Genomic DNA, 23,288 nt, shown 5'->3' with positions numbered 1-23,288 from the left:
CCATCTCATATAACAATTGACACTAAGTTACCATACGTAGGCTAGGAGTCCTAAACAATCATTGGATGTGGTTAAATGTGTCCAACTATTACCTCTGTTAATATACATCTGAGGCTTTTAACTATGCAATCTACAGTCCTCAGATGAACTTTATTAAAAAAAAAATAGACAAGGTTATTTTTTCGAATTAGCCGAGGTTCTATTTGTGTGTCGTGTTCTGTACAACTGTAGCAATGTAATGGGGATGTAGCTCAGTGGTATGTATGAGGCCCCGGGTTCAATCCCCGGCATCTCCAGGTGCAGTTAATTTTAATTTAGAAGAGTCGGCATGAGTGACTTTGTTTACATAGTTCCAATGAAGAATTTATTCACCAGAAGATGAATTGTATCGAGAAAAATATGTAGGCAAAAAGTGATGTTTTCAAAATATTCACACACTCGGCTTTAGTCACAGCTTCTTTAAATAAGTCAAAATTTTACAATTTAGTAATTATCACACAACAATGTCAACATTAGTGTATCAATCCAAAGAAAAATCTTTAAGCTCCAAATCCTCTCTTGTCTTAAAAATCCTGTGTCTGGTTTCCTTCTGAGGACAGAGTCTGCATTAGATTTCCTTATTCCCAAAGAAAATAGCATAGCGTTGCCAACTTCTCTAAGTGGGTTTTTAATAGTGTATATGGCGTATCCTACTTAAATTCTAGAGTTTCGGGAAGTTTCCTTGACCTCACATTCGTAGTTTTAGTGACTTCTCATGAGAATTTCATTTCTTTGGCTACAGAAGCTTTATTAAAATTGTTTCAAGGCTGATGTTTTAGAAAAGAGTCCAACATAGCTCCTTCCACAGCTTGGAACGTTTAGCCGAAAAGAAAATGCAATTCAGGTTTTGATTTTGAACAATTTAGAGTTGAGTGAGCAAACTTAATTAAACATCTGCTAAGATCCTGTTCACTGCTGTCTCAGAAAATCTGGTGCCTGGTGTCCATGAGGTGTCAGTAAATCGATTATAGGTCCTCATTCCCCGAGTAAAAGAGGATAATTTTTGGATAAGAAGATGATATACTTAGTGAAGAACTTCATATTTTGACCAATAAAGTCATAAATGGAAGGGCATTTAAGCCATCTGATATAACAATTGACACTAAGTTACCATACGTAGGCTAGGAGTCCTAAACAATCATTGGATGTGGTTAAATGTGTCCAACTATTACCTCTGTTAATATACATCTGAGGCTTTTAACTATTTTACAATCTACAGTCCTCAGACGAACTTTATTAAAAAAAAATAGACAAGGCTATTTTTTCGAATGAGCCGAGGTTCTATTTGTGTGTCGTGTTCTGTAATGCTGCAACAATGTAATGGGGATGTAGCTCAGTGGTAGAGCGCATGCTTCGCATGTATGAGGCCCCGGGTTCAATCCCCGGCATCTCCAGGTACAGTTGATTTTAATTTAGAAGAGTCGGCATGAGTGACTTTGTTTACATAGTTCCAATGAAGAATTTATTCACCAGAAGATGAATTGTATCGAGAAAAATATGTAGGCAAAAAGTGATGTTTTCAAAATATTCACAAACTCGGCTTTAGTCACAGCTTCTTTAAATAAGTCAAAATTTTACAATTTAGTAATTATCACACAACAATGTCAACATTAGTGTATCAATCCAAAGAAAAATCTTTAAGCTCCAAATCCTCTCTTGTCTTAAAAATCCTGTGTCTGGTTTCCTTCTGAGGACAGAGTCTGCATTAGATTTCCTTATTCCCAAAGAAAATAGCATAGCGTTGCCAACTTCTCTAAGTGGGGTTTTAATAGTGTATATGGCGTATCCTACTTAAATTCTAGAGTTTCGGGAAGTTTCCTTGACCTCACATTCGTAGTTTTAGTGACTTCTCATGAGAATTTCATTTCTTTGGCTACAGAAGCTTTATTAAAATTGTTTCAAGGCTGATGTTTTAGAAAAGAGTCCAACATAGCTCCTTCCACAGCTTGGAATGTTTAGCCGAAAAGAAAATGCAATTCCGGTTTTGATTTTCAACAATTTAGAGTTGAGTGAGCAAACTTAATTAAACATCTGCTAAGATCCTGTTCACTGCTGTCTCAGAAAATCTGGTGCCTGGTGTCCATGAGGTGTCAGTAAATCGATTATAGGTCCTCATTCCCCGAGTAAAAGAGGATAATTTTTGGATAAGAAGATGATATACTTAGTGAAGAACTTCATATTTTGACCAATAAAGTCATAAATGGAAGGGCATTTAAGCCATCTCATATAACAATTGACACTAAGTTACCATACGTAGGCTAGGAGTCCTAAACAATCATTGGATGTGGTTAAATGTGTCCAACTATTACCTCTGTTAATATACATCTGAGGCTTTTAACTATTTTGCAATCTACAGTCCTCAGACGAACTTTATTAAAAAAAAATAGACAAGGCTATTTTTTCGAATGAGCCGAGGTTCCATTTGTGTGTCGTGTTCTGTAATGCTGCAACAGTGTAATGGGGATGTAGCTCAGTGGTAGAGCGCATGCTTTGCATGTATGAGGCCCTGGGTTCAATCCCCGGCATCTCCAGGTGCAATTAATTTTAATTTAGAAGAGTCGGCATGAGTGACTTTGTTTACATAGTTCCAATGAAGAATTTATTCACCAGAAGATGAATTGTATCGAGAAAAATATGTAGGCAAAAAGTGATGTTTTCAAAATATTCACAAACTCGGCTTTAGTCACAGCTTCTTTAAATAAGTCAAAATTTTACAATTTAGTAATTATCACACAACAATGTCAACATTAGTGTATCAATCCAAAGAAAAATCTTTAAGCTCCAAATCCTCTCTTGTCTTAAAAATCCTGTGTCTGGTTTACTTCTGAGGACATAGTCTGCATTAGATTTCCTTATTCCCAAAGAAAATAGCATAGCGTTGCCAACTTCTCTAAGTGGGTTTTTAATAGTGTATATGGCGTATCCTACTTAAATTCTAGAGTTTCGGGAAGTTTCCTTGACCTCACATTCGTAGTTTTAGTGACTTCTCATGAGAATTTCATTTCTTTGGCTACAGAAGCTTTATTAAAATTGTTTCAAGGCTGATGTTTTAGAAAAGAGTCCAACATGGAACTTCCACAGCTTGGAACGTTTAGCCGAAAAGAAAATGCAATTCAGGTTTTGATTTTGAACAATTTAGAGTTGAGTGAGCAAACTTAATTAAACATCTGCTAAGATCCTGTTCACTGCTGTCTCAGAAAATCTGGTGCCTGGTGTCCATGAGGTGTCAGTAAATCGATTATAGGTCCTCATTCCCCGAGTAAAAGAGGATAATTTTTGGATAAGAAGATGATATACTTAGTGAAGAACTTCATATTTTGACCAATAAAGTCATAAATGGAAGGGCATTTAAGCCATCTGATATAACAATTGACACTAAGTTACCATACGTAGGCTAGGAGTCCTAAACAATCATTGGATGTGGTTAAATGTGTCCAACTATTACCTCTGTTAATATACATCTGAGGCTTTTAACTATTTTGCAATCTACAGTCCTCAGACGAACTTTATTAAAAAAAAATAGACAAGGCTATTTTTTCGAATGAGCCGAGGTTCTATTTGTGTGTCGTGTTCTGTAATGCTACAGCAATGTAATGGGGATGTAGCTCAGTGGTAGAGTGCATGCTTTGCATGTATGAGGCCCCGGGTTCAATCCCCGGTGCAATTAATTTTAATTTAGAAGTGTCGGCATGAGTGACTTTGTTTACATAGTTCCAATGAAGAATTTATTCACCAGAAGATGAATTGTATCGAGAAAAATATGTAGGCAAAAAGTGATGTTTTCAAAATATTCACAAACTCGGCTTTAGTCACAGCTTCTTTAAATAAGTCAAAATTTTACAATTTAGTAATTATCACACAACAATGTCAACATTAGTGTATCAATCCAAAGAAAAATCTTTAAGCTCCAAATCCTCTCTTGTCTTAAAAATCCTGTGTCTGGTTTCCTTCTGAGGACAGAGTCTGCATTAGATTTCCTTATTCCCAAAGAAAATAGCATAGCGTTGCCAACTTCTCTAAGTGGGGTTTTAATAGTGTATATGGCGTATCCTACTTAAATTCTAGAGTTTCGGGAAGTTTCCTTGACCTCACATTCGTAGTTTTAGTGACTTCTCATGAGAATTTCATTTCTTTGGCTACAGAAGCTTTATTAAAATTGTTTCAAGGCTGATGTTTTAGAAAAGAGTCCAACATAGCTAATTCCACAGCTTGGAACGTTTAGCCGAAAAGAAAATGCAATTCCGGTTTTGATTTTAAACAATTTAGAGTTGAGTGAGCAAACTTAATTAAACATCTGCTAAGATCCTGTTCACTGCTGTCTCAGAAAATCTGGTGCCTGGTGTCCATGAGGTGTCAGTAAATCGATTATAGGTCCTCATTCCCCGAGTAAAAGAGGATAATTTTTGGATAAGAAGATGATATACTTAGTGAAGAACTTCATATTTTGACCAATAAAGTCATAAATGGAAGGGCATTTAAGCCATCTCATATAACAATTGACACTAAGTTACCATACGTAGGCTAGGAGTCCTAAACAATCATTGGATGTGGTTAAATGTGTCCAACTATTACCTCTGTTAATATACATCTGAGGCTTTTAACTATGCAATCTACAGTCCTCAGATGAACTTTATTAAAAAAAAAATAGACAAGGTTATTTTTTCGAATTAGCCGAGGTTCTATTTGTGTGTCGTGTTCTGTACAACTGTAGCAATGTAATGGGGATGTAGCTCAGTGGTATGTATGAGGCCCCGGGTTCAATCCCCGGCATCTCCAGGTGCAGTTAATTTTAATTTAGAAGAGTCGGCATGAGTGACTTTGTTTACATAGTTCCAATGAAGAATTTATTCACCAGAAGATGAATTGTATCGAGAAAAATATGTAGGCAAAAAGTGATGTTTTCAAAATATTCACACACTCGGCTTTAGTCACAGCTTCTTTAAATAAGTCAAAATTTTACAATTTAGTAATTATCACACAACAATGTCAACATTAGTGTATCAATCCAAAGAAAAATCTTTAAGCTCCAAATCCTCTCTTGTCTTAAAAATCCTGTGTCTGGTTTCCTTCTGAGGACAGAGTCTGCATTAGATTTCCTTATTCCCAAAGAAAATAGCATAGCGTTGCCAACTTCTCTAAGTGGGTTTTTAATAGTGTATATGGCGTATCCTACTTAAATTCTAGAGTTTCGGGAAGTTTCCTTGACCTCACATTCGTAGTTTTAGTGACTTCTCATGAGAATTTCATTTCTTTGGCTACAGAAGCTTTATTAAAATTGTTTCAAGGCTGATGTTTTAGAAAAGAGTCCAACATAGCTCCTTCCACAGCTTGGAACGTTTAGCCGAAAAGAAAATGCAATTCAGGTTTTGATTTTGAACAATTTAGAGTTGAGTGAGCAAACTTAATTAAACATCTGCTAAGATCCTGTTCACTGCTGTCTCAGAAAATCTGGTGCCTGGTGTCCATGAGGTGTCAGTAAATCGATTATAGGTCCTCATTCCCCGAGTAAAAGAGGATAATTTTTGGATAAGAAGATGATATACTTAGTGAAGAACTTCATATTTTGACCAATAAAGTCATAAATGGAAGGGCATTTAAGCCATCTGATATAACAATTGACACTAAGTTACCATACGTAGGCTAGGAGTCCTAAACAATCATTGGATGTGGTTAAATGTGTCCAACTATTACCTCTGTTAATATACATCTGAGGCTTTTAACTATTTTACAATCTACAGTCCTCAGACGAACTTTATTAAAAAAAAATAGACAAGGCTATTTTTTCGAATGAGCCGAGGTTCTATTTGTGTGTCGTGTTCTGTAATGCTGCAACAATGTAATGGGGATGTAGCTCAGTGGTAGAGCGCATGCTTCGCATGTATGAGGCCCCGGGTTCAATCCCCGGCATCTCCAGGTACAGTTGATTTTAATTTAGAAGAGTCGGCATGAGTGACTTTGTTTACATAGTTCCAATGAAGAATTTATTCACCAGAAGATGAATTGTATCGAGAAAAATATGTAGGCAAAAAGTGATGTTTTCAAAATATTCACAAACTCGGCTTTAGTCACAGCTTCTTTAAATAAGTCAAAATTTTACAATTTAGTAATTATCACACAACAATGTCAACATTAGTGTATCAATCCAAAGAAAAATCTTTAAGCTCCAAATCCTCTCTTGTCTTAAAAATCCTGTGTCTGGTTTCCTTCTGAGGACAGAGTCTGCATTAGATTTCCTTATTCCCAAAGAAAATAGCATAGCGTTGCCAACTTCTCTAAGTGGGGTTTTAATAGTGTATATGGCGTATCCTACTTAAATTCTAGAGTTTCGGGAAGTTTCCTTGACCTCACATTCGTAGTTTTAGTGACTTCTCATGAGAATTTCATTTCTTTGGCTACAGAAGCTTTATTAAAATTGTTTCAAGGCTGATGTTTTAGAAAAGAGTCCAACATAGCTCCTTCCACAGCTTGGAACGTTTAGCCGAAAAGAAAATGCAATTCCGGTTTTGATTTTCAACAATTTAGAGTTGAGTGAGCAAACTTAATTAAACATCTGCTAAGATCCTGTTCACTGCTGTCTCAGAAAATCTGGTGCCTGGTGTCCATGAGGTGTCAGTAAATCGATTATAGGTCCTCATTCCCCGAGTAAAAGAGGATAATTTTTGGATAAGAAGATGATATACTTAGTGAAGAACTTCATATTTTGACCAATAAAGTCATAAATGGAAGGGCATTTAAGCCATCTCATATAACAATTGACACTAAGTTACCATACGTAGGCTAGGAGTCCTAAACAATCATTGGATGTGGTTAAATGTGTCCAACTATTACCTCTGTTAATATACATCTGAGGCTTTTAACTATTTTGCAATCTACAGTCCTCAGACGAACTTTATTAAAAAAAAATAGACAAGGCTATTTTTTCGAATGAGCCGAGGTTCCATTTGTGTGTCGTGTTCTGTAATGCTGCAACAGTGTAATGGGGATGTAGCTCAGTGGTAGAGCGCATGCTTTGCATGTATGAGGCCCTGGGTTCAATCCCCGGCATCTCCAGGTGCAATTAATTTTAATTTAGAAGAGTCGGCATGAGTGACTTTGTTTACATAGTTCCAATGAAGAATTTATTCACCAGAAGATGAATTGTATCGAGAAAAATATGTAGGCAAAAAGTGATGTTTTCAAAATATTCACAAACTCGGCTTTAGTCACAGCTTCTTTAAATAAGTCAAAATTTTACAATTTAGTAATTATCACACAACAATGTCAACATTAGTGTATCAATCCAAAGAAAAATCTTTAAGCTCCAAATCCTCTCTTGTCTTAAAAATCCTGTGTCTGGTTTACTTCTGAGGACATAGTCTGCATTAGATTTCCTTATTCCCAAAGAAAATAGCATAGCGTTGCCAACTTCTCTAAGTGGGTTTTTAATAGTGTATATGGCGTATCCTACTTAAATTCTAGAGTTTCGGGAAGTTTCCTTGACCTCACATTCGTAGTTTTAGTGACTTCTCATGAGAATTTCATTTCTTTGGCTACAGAAGCTTTATTAAAATTGTTTCAAGGCTGATGTTTTAGAAAAGAGTCCAACATGGAACTTCCACAGCTTGGAACGTTTAGCCGAAAAGAAAATGCAATTCAGGTTTTGATTTTGAACAATTTAGAGTTGAGTGAGCAAACTTAATTAAACATCTGCTAAGATCCTGTTCACTGCTGTCTCAGAAAATCTGGTGCCTGGTGTCCATGAGGTGTCAGTAAATCGATTATAGGTCCTCATTCCCCGAGTAAAAGAGGATAATTTTTGGATAAGAAGATGATATACTTAGTGAAGAACTTCATATTTTGACCAATAAAGTCATAAATGGAAGGGCATTTAAGCCATCTGATATAACAATTGACACTAAGTTACCATACGTAGGCTAGGAGTCCTAAACAATCATTGGATGTGGTTAAATGTGTCCAACTATTACCTCTGTTAATATACATCTGAGGCTTTTAACTATTTTGCAATCTACAGTCCTCAGACGAACTTTATTAAAAAAAAATAGACAAGGCTATTTTTTCGAATGAGCCGAGGTTCTATTTGTGTGTCGTGTTCTGTAATGCTACAGCAATGTAATGGGGATGTAGCTCAGTGGTAGAGTGCATGCTTTGCATGTATGAGGCCCCGGGTTCAATCCCCGGTGCAATTAATTTTAATTTAGAAGTGTCGGCATGAGTGACTTTGTTTACATAGTTCCAATGAAGAATTTATTCACCAGAAGATGAATTGTATCGAGAAAAATATGTAGGCAAAAAGTGATGTTTTCAAAATATTCACAAACTCGGCTTTAGTCACAGCTTTTTTAACCCCTTAAGCACCAAACCTTTGGAATAAAAGGTAATCATGACATGCCCCACATGTCATGTGTCCTTAAGGGGTTAAATAAGTCAAAATTTTACAATTTAGTAATTATCACACAACAATGTCAACATTAGTGTATCAATCCAAAGAAAAATCTTTAAGCTCCAAATCCTCTCTTGTCTTAAAAATCCTGTGTCTGGTTTCCTTCTGAGGACAGAGTCTGCATTAGATTTCCTTATTCCCAAAGAAAATAGCATAGCGTTGCCAACTTCTCTAAGTGGGGTTTTAATAGTGTATATGGCGTATCCTACTTAAATTCTAGAGTTTCGGGAAGTTTCCTTGACCTCACATTCGTAGTTTTAGTGACTTCTCATGAGAATTTCATTTCTTTGGCTACAGAAGCTTTATTAAAATTGTTTCAAGGCTGATGTTTTAGAAAAGAGTCCGACATAGCTCCTTCCACAGCTTGGAACGTTTAGCCGAAAAGAAAATGCAATTCCGGTTTTGATTTTCAACAATTTAGAGTTGAGTGAGCAAACTTAATTAAACATCTGCTAAGATCCTGTTCACTGCTGTCTCAGAAAATCTGGTGCCTGGTGTCCATGAGGTGTCAGTAAATCGATTATAGGTCCTCATTCCCCGAGTAAAAGAGGATAATTTTTGGATAAGAAGATGATATACTTAGTGAAGAACTTCATATTTTGACCAATAAAGTCATAAATGGAAGGGCATTTAAGCCATCTCATATAACAATTGACACTAAGTTACCATACGTAGGCTAGGAGTCCTAAACAATCATTGGATGTGGTTAAATGTGTCCAACTATTACCTCTGTTAATATACATCTGAGGCTTTTAACTATGCAATCTACAGTCCTCAGACGAACTTTATAAAAAAAAAATAGACAAGGTTATTTTTTCGAATTAGCCGAGGTTCTATTTGTGTGTCGTGTTCTGTACAACTGTAGCAATGTAATGGGGATGTAGCTCAGTGGTAGAGCGCATGCTTCGCATGTATGAGGCCCCGGGTTCAATCCCCGGCATCTCCAGGTGCAGTTAATTTTAATTTAGAAGAGTCGGCATGAGTGACTTTGTTTACATAGTTCCAATGAAGAATTTATTCACCAGAAGATGAATTGTATCGAGAAAAATATGTAGGCAAAAAGTGATGTTTTCAAAATATTCACAAACTCGGCTTTAGTCACAGCTTCTTTAAATAAGTCAAAATTTTACAATTTAGTAATTATCACACAACAATGTCAACATTAGTGTATCAATCCAAAGAAAAATCTTTAAGCTCCAAATCCTCTCTTGTCTTAAAAATCCTGTGTCTGGTTTCCTTCTGAGGACAGAGTCTGCATTAGATTTCCTTATTCCCAAAGAAAATAGCATAGCGTTGCCAACTTCTCTAAGTGGGGTTTTAATAGTGTATATGGCGTATCCTACTTAAATTCTAGAGTTTCGGGAAGTTTCCTTGACCTCACATTCGTAGTTTTAGTGACTTCTCATGAGAATTTCATTTCTTTGGCTACAGAAGCTTTATTAAAATTGTTTCAAGGCTGATGTTTTAGAAAAGAGTCCAACATAGCTAATTCCACAGCTTGGAACGTTTAGCCGAAAAGAAAATGCAATTCCGGTTTTGATTTTAAACAATTTAGAGTTGAGTGAGCAAACTTAATTAAACATCTGCTAAGATCCTGTTCACTGCTGTCTCAGAAAATCTGGTGCCTGGTGTCCATGAGGTGTCAGTAAATCGATTATAGGTCCTCATTCCCCGAGTAAAAGAGGATAATTTTTGGATAAGAAGATGATATACTTAGTGAAGAACTTCATATTTTGACCAATAAAGTCATAAATGGAAGGGCATTTAAGCCATCTCATATAACAATTGACACTAAGTTACCATACGTAGGCTAGGAGTCCTAAACAATCATTGGATGTGGTTAAATGTGTCCAACTATTACCTCTGTTAATATACATCTGAGGCTTTTAACTATGCAATCTACAGTCCTCAGATGAACTTTATTAAAAAAAAAATAGACAAGGTTATTTTTTCGAATTAGCCGAGGTTCTATTTGTGTGTCGTGTTCTGTACAACTGTAGCAATGTAATGGGGATGTAGCTCAGTGGTATGTATGAGGCCCCGGGTTCAATCCCCGGCATCTCCAGGTGCAGTTAATTTTAATTTAGAAGAGTCGGCATGAGTGACTTTGTTTACATAGTTCCAATGAAGAATTTATTCACCAGAAGATGAATTGTATCGAGAAAAATATGTAGGCAAAAAGTGATGTTTTCAAAATATTCACACACTCGGCTTTAGTCACAGCTTCTTTAAATAAGTCAAAATTTTACAATTTAGTAATTATCACACAACAATGTCAACATTAGTGTATCAATCCAAAGAAAAATCTTTAAGCTCCAAATCCTCTCTTGTCTTAAAAATCCTGTGTCTGGTTTCCTTCTGAGGACATAGTCTGCATTAGATTTCCTTATTCCCAAAGAAAATAGCATAGCGTTGCCAACTTCTCTAAGTGGGTTTTTAATAGTGTATATGGCGTATCCTACTTAAATTCTAGAGTTTCGGGAAGTTTCCTTGACCTCACATTCGTAGTTTTAGTGACTTCTCATGAGAATTTCATTTCTTTGGCTACAGAAGCTTTATTAAAATTGTTTCAAGGCTGATGTTTTAGAAAAGAGTCCAACATAGCTCCTTCCACAGCTTGGAACGTTTAACCGAAAAGAAAATGCAATTCAGGTTTTGATTTTGAACAATTTAGAGTTGAGTGAGCAAACTTAATTAAACATCTGCTAAGATCCTGTTCACTGCTGTCTCAGAAAATCTGGTGCCTGGTGTCCATGAGGTGTCAGTAAATCGATTATAGGTCCTCATTCCCCGAGTAAAAGAGGATAATTTTTGGATAAGAAGATGATATACTTAGTGAAGAACTTCATATTTTGACCAATAAAGTCATAAATGGAAGGGCATTTAAGCCATCTGATATAACAATTGACACTAAGTTACCATACGTAGGCTAGGAGTCCTAAACAATCATTGGATGTGGTTAAATGTGTCCAACTATTACCTCTGTTAATATACATCTGAGGCTTTTAACTATTTTACAATCTACAGTCCTCAGACGAACTTTATTAAAAAAAAATAGACAAGGCTATTTTTTCGAATGAGCCGAGGTTCTATTTGTGTGTCGTGTTCTGTAATGCTGCAACAATGTAATGGGGATGTAGCTCAGTGGTAGAGCGCATGCTTCGCATGTATGAGGCCCCGGGTTCAATCCCCGGCATCTCCAGGTACAGTTGATTTTAATTTAGAAGAGTCGGCATGAGTGACTTTGTTTACATAGTTCCAATGAAGAATTTATTCACCAGAAGATGAATTGTATCGAGAAAAATATGTAGGCAAAAAGTGATGTTTTCAAAATATTCACAAACTCGGCTTTAGTCACAGCTTCTTTAAATAAGTCAAAATTTTACAATTTAGTAATTATCACACAACAATGTCAACATTAGTGTATCAATCCAAAGAAAAATCTTTAAGCTCCAAATCCTCTCTTGTCTTAAAAATCCTGTGTCTGGTTTCCTTCTGAGGACAGAGTCTGCATTAGATTTCCTTATTCCCAAAGAAAATAGCATAGCGTTGCCAACTTCTCTAAGTGGGTTTTTAATAGTGTATATGGCGTATCCTACTTAAATTCTAGAGTTTCGGGAAGTTTCCTTGACCTCACATTCGTAGTTTTAGTGACTTCTCATGAGAATTTCATTTCTTTGGCTACAGAAGCTTTATTAAAATTGTTTCAAGGCTGATGTTTTAGAAAAGAGTCCAACATAGCTCCTTCCACAGCTTGGAACGTTTAGCCGAAAAGAAAATGCAATTCCGGTTTTGATTTTCAACAATTTAGAGTTGAGTGAGCAAACTTAATTAAACATCTGCTAAGATCCTGTTCACTGCTGTCTCAGAAAATCTGGTGCCTGGTGTCCATGAGGTGTCAGTAAATCGATTATAGGTCCTCATTCCCCGAGTAAAAGAGGATAATTTTTGGATAAGAAGATGATATACTTAGTGAAGAACTTCATATTTTGACCAATAAAGTCATAAATGGAAGGGCATTTAAGCCATCTCATATAACAATTGACACTAAGTTACCATACGTAGGCTAGGAGTCCTAAACAATCATTGGATGTGGTTAAATGTGTCCAACTATTACCTCTGTTAATATACATCTGAGGCTTTTAACTATGCAATCTACAGTCCTCAGACGAACTTTATTAAAAAAAAAAATAGACAAGGTTATTTTTCGAATTAGCCGAGGTTCTATTTGTGTGTCGTGTTCTGTACAACTGTAGCAATGTAATGGGGATGTAGCTCAGTGGTATGTATGAGGCCCCGGGTTCAATCCCCGGCATCTCCAGGTGCAGTTAATTTTAATTTAGAAGAGTCGGCATGAGTGACTTTGTTTACATAGTTCCAATGAAGAATTTATTCACCAGAAGATGAATTGTATCGAGAAAAATATGTAGGCAAAAAGTGATGTTTTCAAAATATTCACAAACTCGGCTTTAGTCACAGCTTCTTTAAATAAGTCAAAATTTTACAATTTAGTAATTATCACACAACAATGTCAACATTAGTGTATCAATCCAAAGAAAAATCTTTAAGCTCCAAATCCTCTCTTGTCTTAAAAATCCTGTGTCTGGTTTCCTTCTGAGGACATAGTCTGCATTAGATTTCCTTATTCCCAAAGAAAATAGCATAGCGTTGCCAACTTCTCTAAGTGGGTTTTTAACAGTGTATATGGCGTATCCTACTTAAATTCTAGAGTTTCGGGAAGTTTCCTTGACCTCACATTCGTAGTTTTAGTGACTTCTCATGAGAATTTCATTTCTTTGGCTACAGAAGCTTTATTAAAATTGTTTCAAGGCTGATGTTTTAGAAAAGAGTCCAACATAGCTCCTTCCACAGCTTGGAACGTTTAGCCGAAAAGAAAATGCAATTCTGGTTTTGATTTTCAACAATTTAGAGTTGAGTGAGCAAACTTAATTAAACATCTGCTAAGATCCTGTTCACTGCTGTCTCAGAAAATCTGGTGCCTGGTGTCCATGAGGTGTCAGTAAATCGATTATAGGTCCTCATTCCCCGAGTAAAAGAGGATAATTTTTGGATAAGAAGATGATATACTTAGTGAAGAACTTCATATTTTGACCAATAAAGTCATAAATGGAAGGGCATTTAAGCCATCTCATATAACAATTGACACTAAGTTACCATACGTAGGCTAGGAGTCCTAAACAATCATTGGATGTGGTTAAATGTGTCCAACTATTACCTCTGTTAATATACATCTGAGGCTTTTAACTATGCAATCTACAGTCCTCAGACGAACTTTATTAAAAAAAAAAATAGACAAGGTTATTTTTCGAATTAGCCGAGGTTCTATTTGTGTGTCGTGTTCTGTACAACTGTAGCAATGTAATGGGGATGTAGCTCAGTGGTATGTATGAGGCCCCGGGTTCAATCCCCGGCATCTCCAGGTGCAGTTAATTTTAATTTAGAAGAGTCGGCATGAGTGACTTTGTTTACATAGTTCCAATGAAGAATTTATTCACCAGAAGATGAATTGTATCGAGAAAAATATGTAGGCAAAAAGTGATGTTTTCAAAATATTCACAAACTCGGCTTTAGTCACAGCTTCTTTAAATAAGTCAAAATTTTACAATTTAGTAATTATCACACAACAATGTCAACATTAGTGTATCAATCCAAAGAAAAATCTTTAAGCTCCAAATCCTCTCTTGTCTTAAAAATCCTGTGTCTGGTTTCCTTCTGAGGACATAGTCTGCATTAGATTTCCTTATTCCCAAAGAAAATAGCATAGCGTTGCCAACTTCTCTAAGTGGGTTTTTAACAGTGTATATGGCGTATCCTACTTAAATTCTAGAGTTTCGGGAAGTTTCCTTGACCTCACATTCGTAGTTTTAGTGACTTCTCATGAGAATTTCATTTCTTTGGCTACAGAAGCTTTATTAAAATTGTTTCAAGGCTGATGTTTTAGAAAAGAGTCCAACATAGCTCCTTCCACAGCTTGGAACGTTTAGCCGAAAAGAAAATGCAATTCCGGTTTTGATTTTCAACAATTTAGAGTTGAGTGAGCAAACTTAATTAAACATCTGCTAAGATCCTGTTCACTGCTGTCTCAGAAAATCTGGTGCCTGGTGTCCATGAGGTGTCAGTAAATCGATTATAGGTCCTCATTCCCCGAGTAAAAGAGGATAATTTTTGGATAAGAAGATGATATACTTAGTGAAGAACTTCATATTTTGACCAATAAAGTCATAAATGGAAGGGCATTTAAGCCATCTCATATAACAATTGACACTAAGTTACCATACGTAGGCTAGGAGTCCTAAACAATCATTGGATGTGGTTAAATGTGTCCAACTATTACCTCTGTTAATATACATCTGAGGCTTTTAACTATGCAATCTACAGTCCTCAGACGAACTTTATAAAAAAAAAATAGACAAGGTTATTTTTTCGAATTAGCCGAGGTTCTATTTGTGTGTCGTGTTCTGTACAACTGTAGCAATGTAATGGGGATGTAGCTCAGTGGTAGAGCGCATGCTTCGCATGTATGAGGCCCCGGGTTCAATCCCCGGCATCTCCAGGTGCAGTTAATTTTAATTTAGAAGAGTCGGCATGAGTGACTTTGTTTACATAGTTCCAATGAAGAATTTATTCACCAGAAGATGAATTGTATCGAGAAAAATATGTAGGCAAAAAGTGATGTTTTCAAAATATTCACAAACTCGGCTTTAGTCACAGCTTCTTTAAATAAGTCAAAATTTTACAATTTAGTAATTATCACACAACAATGTCAACATTAGTGTATCAATCCAAAGAAAAATCTTTAAGCTCCAAATCCTCTCTTGTCTTAAAAATCCTGTGTCTGGTTTCCTTCTGAGGACAGAGTCTGCATTAGATTTCCTTATTCCCAAAGAAAATAGCATAGCGTTGCCAACTTCTCTAAGTGGGGTTTTAATAGTGTATATGGCGTATCCTACTTAAATTCTAGAGTTTCGGGAAGTTTCCTTGACCTCACATTCGTAGTTTTAGTGACTTCTCATGAGAATTTCATTTCTTTGGCTACAGAAGCTTTATTAAAATTGTTTCAAGGCTGATGTTTTAGAAAAGAGTCCAACATAGCTAATTCCACAGCTTGGAACGTTTAGCCGAAAAGAAAATGCAATTCCGGTTTTGATTTTAAACAATTTAGAGTTGAGTGAGCAAACTTAATTAAACATCTGCTAAGATCCTGTTCACTGCTGTCTCAGAAAATCTGGTGCCTGGTGTCCATGAGGTGTCAGTAAATCGATTATAGGTCCTCATTCCCCGAGTAAAAGAGGATAATTTTTGGATAAGAAGATGATATACTTAGTGAAGAACTTCATATTTTGACCAATAAAGTCATAAATGGAAGGGCATTTAAGCCATCTCATATAACAATTGACACTAAGTTACCATACGTAGGCTAGGAGTCCTAAACAATCATTGGATGTGGTTAAATGTGTCCAACTATTACCTCTGTTAATATACATCTGAGGCTTTTAACTATGCAATCTACAGTCCTCAGATGAACTTTATTAAAAAAAAAATAGACACGGTTATTTTTTCGAATTAGCCGAGGTTCTATTTGTGTGTCGTGTTCTGTACAACTGTAGCAATGTAATGGGGATGTAGCTCAGTGGTATGTATGAGGCCCCGGGTTCAATCCCCGGCATCTCCAGGTGCAGTTAATTTTAATTTAGAAGAGTCGGCATGAGTGACTTTGTTTACATAGTTCCAATGAAGAATTTATTCACCAGAAGATGAATTGTATCGAGAAAAATATGTAGGCAAAAAGTGATGTTTTCAAAATATTCACACACTCGGCTTTAGTCACAGCTTCTTTAAATAAGTCAAAATTTTACAATTTAGTAATTATCACACAACAATGTCAACATTAGTGTATCAATCCAAAGAAAAATCTTTAAGCTCCAAATCCTCTCTTGTCTTAAAAATCCTGTGTCTGGTTTCCTTCTGAGGACATAGTCTGCATTAGATTTCCTTATTCCCAAAGAAAATAGCATAGCGTTGCCAACTTCTCTAAGTGGGTTTTTAATAGTGTATATGGCGTATCCTACTTAAATTCTAGAGTTTCGGGAAGTTTCCTTGACCTCACATTCGTAGTTTTAGTGACTTCTCATGAGAATTTCATTTCTTTGGCTACAGAAGCTTTATTAAAATTGTTTCAAGGCTGATGTTTTAGAAAAGAGTCCAACATAGCTCCTTCCACAGCTTGGAACGTTTAGCCGAAAAGAAAATGCAATTCAGGTTTTGATTTTGAACAATTTAGAGTTGAGTGAGCAAACTTAATTAAACATCTGCTAAGATCCTGTTCACTGCTGTCTCAGAAAATCTGGTGCCTGGTGTCCATGAGGTGTCAGTAAATCGATTATAGGTCCTCATTCCCCGAGTAAAAGAGGATAATTTTTGGATAAGAAGATGATATACTTAGTGAAGAACTTCATATTTTGACCAATAAAGTCATAAATGGAAGGGCATTTAAGCCATCTCATATAACAATTGACACTAAGTTACCATACGTAGGCTAGGAGTCCTAAACAATCATTGGATGTGGTTAAATGTGTCCAACTATTACCTCTGTTAATATACATCTGAGGCTTTTAACTATTTTGCAATCTACAGTCCTCAGACGAACTTTATTAAAAAAAAAATAGACAAGGTTATTTTTTCGAATTAGCCGAGGTTCTATTTGTGTGTCGTGTTCTGTACAACTGTAGCAATGTAATGGGGATGTAGCTCAGTGGTAGAGCGAATGCTTCGCATGTATGAGGCCCCGGGTTTAATCCACGGCATCTCCAGGTGCAGTTAATTTTAATTTAGAAGAGTCGGCATGAGTGACTTTGTTTACATAGTTCCAATGAAGAATTTATTCTCCAGAAGATGAATTGTATCGAGAAAAATATGTAGGCGAAAAGTGATGTTTTAAAAATATTCACAAACTCGGCTTTAGTCACAGCTTCTTTAACCCCTTAAGCACCAAACCTTTGGAATAAAAGGTAATCATGACAAGCCCCACATGTCATGTGTCCTTAAGGGGTTAAATAAGTCAAAATTTTACAATTTAGTAATTATCACACAACAATGTCAACATTAGTGTATCAATCCAAAGAAAAATCTTTAAGCTCCAAATCCTCTCTTGTCTTAAAAATCCTGTGTCTGGTTTCCTTCTGAGGACAGAGTCTGCATTAGATTTCCTTATTCCCAAAGAAAATAGCATAGCGTTGCCAACTTCTCTAAGTGGGGTTTTAATAGTGTATATGGCGTATCCTACTTAAATTCTAGAGTTTCGGGAAGTTTCCTTGACCTCACATTCGTAGTTTTAGTGACTTCTCATGAGAATTTCATTTCTTTGGCTACAGAAGCTTTATTAAAATTGTTTCAAGGCTGATGTTTTAGAAAAGAGTCCAACATAGCTCCTTCCACAGCTTGGAACGTTTAGCCGAAAAGAAAATGCAATTCAGGTTTTGATTTTGAACAATTTAGAGTTGAGTGAGCAAACTTAATTAAACATCTGCTAAGATCCTGTTCACTGCTGTCTCAGAAAATCTGGTGCCTGGTGTCCATGAGGTGTCAGTAAATCGATTATAGGTCCTCATTCCCCGAGTAAAAGAGGATAATTTTTGGATAAGAAGATGATATACTTAGTGAAGAACTTCATATTTTGACCAATAAAGTCATAAATGGAAGGGCATTTAAGCCATCTGATATAACAATTGACACTAAGTTACCATACGTAGGCTAGGAGTCCTAAACAATCATTGGATGTGGTTAAATGTGTCCAACTATTACCTCTGTTAATATACATCTGAGGCTTTTAACTATGCAATCTACAGTCCTCAGACAAACTTTATTAAAAAAAAATAGACAAGGTTATTTTTTCGAATTAGCCGAGGTTCTATTTGTGTGTCGTGTTCTGTACAACTGTAGCAATGTAATGGGGATGTAGCTCAGTGGTAGAGCGCATGCTTCGCATGTATGAGGCCCCGGGTTCAATCCCCGGCATCTCCAGGTGCAGTTAATTTTAATTTAGAAGAGTCGGCATGAGTGACTTTGTTTACATAGTTCCAATGAAGAATTTATTCACCAGAAGATGAATTGTATCGAGAAAAATATGTAGGCAAAAAGTGATGTTTTCAAAATATTCACAAACTCGGCTTTAGTCACAGCTTCTTTAAATAAGTAAAAATTTTACAATTTAGTAATTATCACACAACAATGTCAACATTAGTGTATCAATCCAAAGAAAAATCTTTAAGCTCCAAATCCTCTCTTGTCTTAAAAATCCTGTGTCTGGTTTCCTTCTGAGGACAGAGTCTGCATTAGATTTCCTTATTCCCAAAGAAAATAGCATAGCGTTGCCAACTTCTCTAAGTGGGTTTTTAATAGTGTATATGGCGTATCCTACTTAAATTCTAGAGTTTCGGGAAGTTTCCTTGACCTCACATTCGTAGTTTTAGTGACTTCTCATGAGAATTTCATTTCTTTGGCTACAGAAGCTTTATTAAAATTGTTTCAAGGCTGATGTTTTAGAAAAGAGTCCAACATAGCTCCTTCCACAGCTTGGAACGTTTAGCCGAAAAGAAAATGCAATTCAGGTTTTGATTTTGAACAATTTAGAGTTGAGTGAGCAAACTTAATTAAACATCTGCTAAGATCCTGTTCACTGCTTTCTCAGAAAATCTGGTGCCTGGTGTCCATGAGGTGTCAGTAAATCGATTATAGGTCCTCATTCCCCGAGTAAAAGAGGATAATTTTTGGATAAGAAGATGATATACTTAGTGAAGAACTTCATATTTTGACCAATAAAGTCATAAATGGAAGGGCATTTAAGCCATCTGATATAACAATTGACACTAAGTTACCATACGTAGGCTAGGAGTCCTAAACAATCATTGGATGTGGTTAAATGTGTCCAACTATTACCTCTGTTAATATACATCTGAGGCTTTTAACTATTTTACAATCTACAGTCCTCAGACGAACTTTATTAAAAAAAAATAGACAAGGCTATTTTTTCGAATGAGCCGAGGTTCTATTTGTGTGTCGTGTTCTGTAATGCTGCAACAATGTAATGGGGATGTAGCTCAGTGGTAGAGCGCATGCTTCGCATGTATGAGGCCCCGGGTTCAATCCCCGGCATCTCCAGGTACAGTTGATTTTAATTTAGAAGAGTCGGCATGAGTGACTTTGTTTACATAGTTCCAATGAAGAATTTATTCACCAGAAGATGAATTGTATCGAGAAAAATATGTAGGCAAAAAGTGATGTTTTCAAAATATTCACAAACTCGGCTTTAGTCACAGCTTCTTTAAATAAGTCAAAATTTTACAATTTAGTAATTATCACACAACAATGTCAACATTAGTGTATCAATCCAAAGAAAAATCTTTAAGCTCCAAATCCTCTCTTGTCTTAAAAATCCTGTGTCTGGTTTCCTTCTGAGGACAGAGTCTGCATTAGATTTCCTTATTCCCAAAGAAAATAGCATAGCGTTGCCAACTTCTCTAAGTGGGGTTTTAATAGTGTATATGGCGTATCCTACTTAAATTCTAGAGTTTCGGGAAGTTTCCTTGACCTCACATTCGTAGTTTTAGTGACTTCTCATGAGAATTTCATTTCTTTGGCTACAGAAGCTTTATTAAAATTGTTTCAAGGCTGATGTTTTAGAAAAGAGTCCAACATAGCTCCTTCCACAGCTTGGAACGTTTAGCCGAAAAGAAAATGCAATTCCGGTTTTGATTTTCAACAATTTAGAGTTGAGTGAGCAAACTTAATTAAACATCTGCTAAGATCCTGTTCACTGCTGTCTCAGAAAATCTGGTGCCTGGTGTCCATGAGGTGTCAGTAAATCGATTATAGGTCCTCATTCCCCGAGTAAAAGAGGATAATTTTTGGATAAGAAGATGATATACTTAGTGAAGAACTTCATATTTTGACCAATAAAGTCATAAATGGAAGGGCATTTAAGCCATCTCATATAACAATTGACACTAAGTTACCATACGTAGCCTAGGAGTCCTAAACAATCATTGGATGTGGTTAAATGTGTCCAACTATTACCTCTGTTAATATACATCTGAGGCTTTTAACTATGCAATCTACAGTCCTCAGACGAACTTTATTAAAAAAAAAAATAGACAAGGTTATTTTTCGAATTAGCCGAGGTTCTATTTGTGTGTCGTGTTCTGTACAACTGTAGCAATGTAATGGGGATGTAGCTCAGTGGTATGTATGAGGCCCCGGGTTCAATCCCCGGCATCTCCAGGTGCAGTTAATTTTAATTTAGAAGAGTCGGCATGAGTGACTTTGTTTACATAGTTCCAATGAAGAATTTATTCACCAGAAGATGAATTGTATCGAGAAAAATATGTAGGCAAAAAGTGATGTTTTCAAAATATTCACAAACTCGGCTTTAGTCACAGCTTCTTTAAATAAGTCAAAATTTTACAATTTAGTAATTATCACACAACAATGTCAACATTAGTGTATCAATCCAAAGAAAAATCTTTAAGCTCCAAATCCTCTCTTGTGTTAAAAATCCTGTGTCTGGTTTCCTTCTGAGGACATAGTCTGCATTAGATTTCCTTATTCCCAAAGAAAATAGCATAGCGTTGCCAACTTCTCTAAGTGGGTTTTTAACAGTGTATATGGCGTATCCTACTTAAATTCTAGAGTTTCGGGAAGTTTCCTTGACCTCACATTCGTAGTTTTAGTGACTTCTCATGAGAATTTCATTTCTTTGGCTACAGAAGCTTTATTAAAATTGTTTCAAGGCTGATGTTTTAGAAAAGAGTCCAACATAGCTCCTTCCACAGCTTGGAACGTTTAGCCGAAAAGAAAATGCAATTCCGGTTTTGATTTTCAACAATTTAGAGTTGAGTGAGCAAACTTAATTAAACATCTGCTAAGATCCTGTTCACTGCTGTCTCAGAAAATCTGGTGCCTGGTGTCCATGAGGTGTCAGTAAATCGATTATAGGTCCTCATTCCCCGAGTAAAAGAGGATAATTTTTGGATAAGAAGATGATATACTTAGTGAAGAACTTCATATTTTGACCAATAAAGTCATAAATGGAAGGGCATTTAAGCCATCTCATATAACAATTGACACTAAGTTACCATACGTAGGCTAGGAGTCCTAAACAATCATTGGATGTGGTTAAATGTGTCCAACTATTACCTCTGTTAATATACATCTGAGGCTTTTAACTATTTTGCAATCTACAGTCCTCAGACGAACTTTATAAAAAAAAAAATAGACAAGGTTATTTTTTCGAATTAGCCGAGGTTCTATTTGTGTGTCGTGTTCTGTACAACTGTAGCAATGTAATGGGGATGTAGCTCAGTGGTAGAGCTCATGCTTCGCATGTATGAGGCCCCGGGTTTAATCCACGGCATCTCCAGGTGCAGTTAATTTTAATTTAGAAGAGTCGGCATGAGTGACTTTGTTTACATAGTTCCAATGAAGAATTTATTCTCCAGAAGATGAATTGTATCGAGAAAAATATGTAGGCGAAAAGTGATGTTTTAAAAATATTCACAAACTCGGCTTTAGTCACAGCTTCTTTAACCCCTTAAGCACCAAACCTTTGGAATAAAAGGTAATCATGACAAGCCCCATATGTCATGTGTCCTTAAGGGGTTAAATAAGTCAAAATTTTACAATTTAGTAATTATCACACAACAATGTCAACATTAGTGTATCAATCCAAAGAAAAATCTTTAAGCTCCAAATCCTCTCTTGTCTTAAAAATCCTGTGTCTGGTTTCCTTCTGAGGACAGAGTCTGCATTAGATTTCCTTATTCCCAAAGAAAATAGCATAGCGTTGCCAACTTCTCTAAGTGGGGTTTTAATAGTGTATATGGCGTATCCTACTTAAATTCTAGAGTTTCGGGAAGTTTCCTTGACCTCACATTCGTAGTTTTAGTGACTTCTCATGAGAATTTCATTTCTTTGGCTACAGAAGCTTTATTAAAATTGTTTCAAGGCTGATGTTTTAGAAAAGAGTCCAACATAGCTCCTTCCACAGCTTGGAACGTTTAGCCGAAAAGAAAATGCAATTCAGGTTTTGATTTTGAACAATTTAGAGTTGAGTGAGCAAACTTAATTAAACATCTGCTAAGATCCTGTTCACTGCTGTCTCAGAAAATCTGGTGCCTGGTGTCCATGAGGTGTCAGTAAATCGATTATAGGTCCTCATTCCCCGAGTAAAAGAGGATAATTTTTGGATAAGAAGATGATATACTTAGTGAAGAACTTCATATTTTGACCAATAAAGTCATAAATGGAAGGGCATTTAAGCCATCTGATATAACAATTGACACTAAGTTACCATACGTAGGCTAGGAGTCCTAAACAATCATTGGATGTGGTTAAATGTGTCCAACTATTACCTCTGTTAATATACATCTGAGGCTTTTAACTATTTTGCAATCTACAGTCCTCAGACGAACTTTATTAAAAAAAAATAGACAAGGCTATTTTTTCGAATTAGCCGAGGTTCTATTTGTGTGTCGTGTTCTGTACAACTGTAGCAATGTAATGGGGATGTAGCTCAGTGGTAGAGCGCATGCTTCGCATGTATGAGGCCCCGGGTTCAATCCCCGGCATCTCCAGGTGCAGTTAATTTTAATTTAGAAGAGTCGGCATGAGTGACTTTGTTTACATAGTTCCAATGAAGAATTTATTCACCAGAAGATGAATTGTATCGAGAAAAATATGTAGGCAAAAAGTGATGTTTTCAAAATATTCACAAACTCGGCTTTAGTCACAGCTT

The 23,288-nt window shown here is 36.1% G+C and overlaps 12 non-coding genes across 12 annotated transcripts; all 12 read left to right on the top strand.

Moving 5' to 3' along the window:
* Positions 1-1,361: 1,361 nt before the first annotated feature.
* TRNAA-CGC (transfer RNA alanine (anticodon CGC)) lies at positions 1,362-1,433 on the top strand. The gene has a single exon. It is a non-coding gene; the product is annotated as a tRNA-Ala (tRNA).
* A 1,065-nt stretch (positions 1,434-2,498) lies between these two features.
* TRNAA-UGC (transfer RNA alanine (anticodon UGC)) lies at positions 2,499-2,570 on the top strand. The gene has a single exon. It is a non-coding gene; the product is annotated as a tRNA-Ala (tRNA).
* A 3,310-nt stretch (positions 2,571-5,880) lies between these two features.
* Positions 5,881-5,952, top strand: TRNAA-CGC (transfer RNA alanine (anticodon CGC)). Its single transcript has one exon. It is a non-coding gene; the product is annotated as a tRNA-Ala (tRNA).
* Positions 5,953-7,017: 1,065 nt separating this feature from the next.
* Positions 7,018-7,089, top strand: TRNAA-UGC (transfer RNA alanine (anticodon UGC)). The gene has a single exon. It is a non-coding gene; the product is annotated as a tRNA-Ala (tRNA).
* Positions 7,090-9,353: 2,264 nt separating this feature from the next.
* TRNAA-CGC (transfer RNA alanine (anticodon CGC)) lies at positions 9,354-9,425 on the top strand. Its single transcript has one exon. It is a non-coding gene; the product is annotated as a tRNA-Ala (tRNA).
* A 2,184-nt stretch (positions 9,426-11,609) lies between these two features.
* TRNAA-CGC (transfer RNA alanine (anticodon CGC)) lies at positions 11,610-11,681 on the top strand. The gene has a single exon. It is a non-coding gene; the product is annotated as a tRNA-Ala (tRNA).
* Positions 11,682-14,981: 3,300 nt separating this feature from the next.
* On the top strand, positions 14,982-15,053 carry TRNAA-CGC (transfer RNA alanine (anticodon CGC)). Its single transcript has one exon. It is a non-coding gene; the product is annotated as a tRNA-Ala (tRNA).
* Positions 15,054-17,238: 2,185 nt separating this feature from the next.
* Positions 17,239-17,310, top strand: TRNAA-CGC (transfer RNA alanine (anticodon CGC)). The gene has a single exon. It is a non-coding gene; the product is annotated as a tRNA-Ala (tRNA).
* A 1,138-nt stretch (positions 17,311-18,448) lies between these two features.
* TRNAA-CGC (transfer RNA alanine (anticodon CGC)) lies at positions 18,449-18,520 on the top strand. Its single transcript has one exon. It is a non-coding gene; the product is annotated as a tRNA-Ala (tRNA).
* Positions 18,521-19,585: 1,065 nt separating this feature from the next.
* On the top strand, positions 19,586-19,657 carry TRNAA-CGC (transfer RNA alanine (anticodon CGC)). Its single transcript has one exon. It is a non-coding gene; the product is annotated as a tRNA-Ala (tRNA).
* Positions 19,658-21,842: 2,185 nt separating this feature from the next.
* Positions 21,843-21,914, top strand: TRNAA-CGC (transfer RNA alanine (anticodon CGC)). Its single transcript has one exon. It is a non-coding gene; the product is annotated as a tRNA-Ala (tRNA).
* A 1,141-nt stretch (positions 21,915-23,055) lies between these two features.
* Positions 23,056-23,127, top strand: TRNAA-CGC (transfer RNA alanine (anticodon CGC)). Its single transcript has one exon. It is a non-coding gene; the product is annotated as a tRNA-Ala (tRNA).
* The last annotated feature ends 161 nt before the right edge of the window (positions 23,128-23,288 follow it).

The sequence above is a fragment of the Pelobates fuscus genome, chromosome 12 (genome assembly GCF_036172605.1).
Source record: "Pelobates fuscus isolate aPelFus1 chromosome 12, aPelFus1.pri, whole genome shotgun sequence".
NCBI lineage: Eukaryota > Metazoa > Chordata > Amphibia > Anura > Pelobatidae > Pelobates > Pelobates fuscus.
Note: the sequence above shows the minus strand (reverse complement) of the source record. Positions and strands in the feature narration are given on the sequence as shown.